This window comes from Homarus americanus, unplaced genomic scaffold, assembly GCF_018991925.1.
Source record: "Homarus americanus isolate GMGI-L3 unplaced genomic scaffold, GMGI_Hamer_2.0 scaffold49667, whole genome shotgun sequence".
In the NCBI taxonomy this organism is placed as follows: Eukaryota; Metazoa; Arthropoda; class Malacostraca; order Decapoda; family Nephropidae; genus Homarus; species Homarus americanus.
The window spans coordinates 2,551,244-2,555,907 of record NW_024738608.1 but is presented as its reverse complement, the minus strand read 5'-3'; positions in this window follow the sequence as shown (position 1 = coordinate 2,555,907).

Genomic DNA, 4,664 nt, shown 5'->3' with positions numbered 1-4,664 from the left:
AGCAGAGGTGTGTAGGAGACCACCAAGTAGCAGTGTGTAGGAGACCACCATGTACCAGAGGTGTGTAGGAGACCACCATGGCAGAGGTGTGTAGGAGACCACCATGTAGCAGAGGTGTGTAGGAGACCACCATGTAGGAGTGGTGTAGGAGACCACCATATAGCAGAGGTGTGTAGGAGACCACCATGTAGCAGTGGTGTGTAGGAGACCACCATGTAGCAGTGGTGTGTAGGAGACCACCATGTAGCAAGAGGTGTGTAGAGACCACCATGTAGCAGAGGTGTGTAGGAGACCACTATGTAGCAGTGGTGTGTAGGGAGACCACCATGTAGCAGAGGTGTGTGTGTAGGAGACCACCATGTAGCAGAGGTGTAGGAGACCACCATGTAGGAGGGGTGTAGGAGACCACCATATAGCAGAGAGGTGTGTAGGAGACCACCATGTAGCAAGAGGTGTGTAGGAGACCACCATGTAGCAGAGGTGCAGGAGACCACCATGTAGCAGAGGTGTGTAGGAGACCACCATGTAGGAGGGTGTACGAGACCACCATATAGCAGAGGTGTGTAGGAGACCACCATGTAGGAGTGGCATGAGAACCACCATGTAGGAGTGGTGTGTACGAGACCACCATGTAGGAGTGGTGTGTAGGTGACCACCATGTAGGAGTGGTGTGTAGGAGACCACCATGTAGGAGGGGTGTGTAGGAGACCACCATGTGCAGAGGTGTGTAGGAGACCACCATGTAGCAGAGGTGTGTAGGAGACCACCATGGGAGTGGTGTGGCAGAGACCACCATAGCAGAGGTGTAGGAGACCACCATGTGGAGTGGTGTACGAGACCACCATATAGCAGAGGTGTGTGGGGAGACCACCATGTAGGAGTGGTGTGCATGAGACCACCATATAGCAGAGGTGTGTAGGAGACCACCATGTAGGAGTGGTGTGTAGGAGACCACCATATAGCAGAGGTGTGTAGGAGACCACCATGTAGGAGTGGTGTGTAGGTGACCACCATGTAGCAGTGGTGTGTAGGAGACCACCATGTGGAGTGGTGTGTAGGTGACCACCATGTGGAGGGTAGGAGACCACCATGTAGGAGTGGTGTGTAGGAGACCACCATGTAGCAGTGGTGTGTAGGAGACCACCATGTAGGAGTGGTGTGTAGGAGACCACCATGTAGGAGTGGTGTGTAGGAGACCACCATGTAGGAGTGGTGTAGGGAGAACCACCATGTAGGAGTGGTGTACGAGACCACCATAGCAGAGAGGTGTGTAGGAGACCACCATGTAGGAGTGGTGTGTAGGAGACCACCATAGCAGAGGTGTGTAGGAGACCACCATGTAGGGTGTGTATGAGACCACCATATAGCAGGAGGTGTGTAGGAGACCACCATGTGGGAGTGGTGTGTAGGTGACCACCATGTAGCAGTGGTGTAGGAGACCACCATGTAGGAGTGGTGTGTAGGTGACCACCATGTAGGAGTGGTGTAGGAGACCACCATGTAGGAGTGGTAGGAGACCACCATGCAGTGGTGTGTGGGAGACCACCATGTAGGAGTGGTGTGTAGGAGACCAATTAGGAGTGGTGTAGGAGACCACCATGTAGGGAGTGGTGTGTAGGAGACCACCATATAGCAGAGGTGTGTAGGAGACCACCATATAGCAGAGGTGTGTAGGAGACCACCATGTAGCAGAGGTATGTAGGAGACCACCACAGCAGTGGTGTGTAGGAGACCACCAAGTAGCAGTGGTGTGTAGGAGACCACCATGTAGCAGTGGTGTAGGAGACCACCATGTAGGAGACCACCATGTAGCAGTGGTGTAGGAGACCACCATTTAGGAGACCACCATAGCAGTGGTGTGGAGAACCACCAAGTAGCAGGTGTGTAGGAGACCACCATGCAGCAGTGGTGTGTAGGAGACCACCATGTAGCAGTGGTGTGTAGGAGACCACCATGTAGGGAGACCACCATGTAGGGAGAGGTGTAGGAGACCACCATGTAGGAGTGGTGTGTGGGAGACCACCATGTAGCAGTGGTGTGTAGGAGACCACCAAGTAGCAGTGGTGTGTAGGAGACCACCATGTAGCAGTGGTGTGTAGGAGACCACCATGTAGCAGTGGTGTGTAGAGACCACCATGTAGGAGACCACCATGTAGGAGAGGTGTGTAGGAGACCACCATGGGAGTGGTGTGTAGGAGACCACCATGTAGGAGGGCGTGTAGGAGACCACCATGTAGCAGTGGTGTGTAGGAGACCACCATGTAGCAGTGGTGTGTAGGAGACCACCATGTGCAGTGGTGTGTAGGAGACCACCATGTAGGAGACCACCATGTAGGAGAGGTGTAGGAGACCACCATGGTGAGAGGTGGGTAGGAGACCACCATGTAGCAGTGGTGTGTGGAGACCACCATGTAGGAGTGGTGTGTGGAGACCACCATGTAGCAGTGGTGTGTAGGAGACCACCATATAGGAGAGAGGTGTGTGTGGAGACCACCATATAGCAGAGGTGTGTAGGAGACCACCATGTAGCAGAGGTATGTAGGAGACCACCATGTAGCAGTGGTGTGTAGGAGACCACCAAGTAGCAGTGGTGTGTAGGAGACCACCATGTAGCAGTGGTGTGTGAAGACCACCATGTAGGAGACCACCATGTAGCAGTGGTGTGTAGAGACCACCATGGGAGGGTGTGTGAGACCACCATGTAGGAGTGGCGTGTAAGAGACCACCATGAGGGAGTGGTGTGGGGAGACCACCATGTAGGAGTGGTGTGTAGGAGACCACCATGTAGGGAGTGGTGTGTAGGAGACCACCATGTAGGAGTGGGTGTGTAGGAGACCACCATGGTGAGTGGTGTGTAGGAGACCACCATGTAGGAGTGGGTGTAGAGACCACCATGTAGGAGTGGTGTGTAGGAGACCACCATGTAGCAGTGGTGTAGGAGACCACCATGTAGGAGTGGTGTGTAGGGAGACCACCATGTAGCAGTGGTGTGTAGGAGACCACCATGTAGCAGTGGTGTGGGGAGACCACCATGTAGGAGTGGTGTGTAGGGAGACCACCATGTAGGAGTGGTGTGTAGGAGACCACCATGTAGCAGTGGTGTGTGAGGAGACCACCATGTGGGAGTGGTGTGTGGAGACCACCATGTAGGAGTGGTGTGTAAGAGACCACCATGTGGAGTGGTGTGTGGAGACCACCATGTAGGAGTGGTGTGTGGGAGACCATGTGGGAGTGGTGTGTAGGAGACCACCATGTGGAGTGGTGTGTGGGAGACCACCATGTAGCAGAGGTGTGGAGACCACCATGTAGGAGTGGTGTGTGAGACCACCATGTAGGAGTGGTGTGTAGGAGACCACCATGTAGGAGTGGTGTGAGGAGACCACCATGTAGAGTGGCGTGTGAGAGACCACCATGTGGGAGTGGTGTGTAGGAGACCTGTGAGTGGTGTGTGGGAGACCACCATGTAGCAGGGTGTGTGGAGACCACCATGTGGGGTGGTGTGTGGAGACCACCATGTGGAGTGGTGTGTGGGACACCATGTAGGAGTGGTGTGTAGGAGACCACCATGTAGCAGAGGTGTGTAGGAGACCACCATGTAGGAGTGGCGTGTAGGAGACCACCATGTAGGAGTGGCGTGTAGGAGACCACCATGTAGGAGTGGCGTGTAGGAGACCACCATATAGGAGATATATTCACTTAACACTACATAGAAGACAAAAATAAATAAATAAAAAATAAACAGAAAGAATTTTTTCCAAAGTAAGATTCTAACCATAAATTTTAACTTACGATTGATGTTAAAGTAGATTCTCAGATGTGTAATTCTAACGCCATTTTTTTCACCGTAAGAATCACAGAGCATTAGATTCTTGACTGACACACACACACACACACACACACACACACACACACACACACACACACACACACACACACACACACACACAGGCCACGCTCCAGGGCTCTCACCGGTACACAATGCCTGTCCACCCACGCACACAAACACCCTTATTCACTCAGTGTTTTACTCATGGCGCCACCAGACAACACGAGTCTCTTTAGGTGATACATGAGATACATATACAAAAGAGACCACATGTATATAAGATGTATACATAGGTGGGATACATGATCGAGGAACCATATGTATATTAAATGTATACAAACTTGATACAGAGATAAATTTCAATCCTCTCCCTTCCCCCTACCAAAAAAAAAACCACCACCACATTCCGTTTTCTATACAGCGAGGGGGGGTTGAAGGAGAGGTAAAACTCCTCCACTAATGACTAAGGTAGGGTAACATCTCTCCTCCCCTCCTCCTCCTTCTCCTCCTCCTCCTTCTCCCCTCTCTTAGTCCATTGATTATCTGGGCCAGTGTTAATCTTCCCTTTATACCTCCACTGACGACATCATGGGGCGTACTGGGGTGATTTACTGGGATACCGGGGGTGTACTGGTTTATGTGATTGACTAGACTACCGGGGCTTATATTAAAGGCACTGGGGCGTACTGGGGTGATTTACTGGGATACCGGGGTTGTACTGGTTATGTGATTGTCTGGACTACCGGGGCTTGTATTGGGGTTATGTGGACCTGTACTGGGGTGATTTACTGACTACCGGGGCTTGTACTGAGGTTATTTGGACCTGTACTGGGATGAT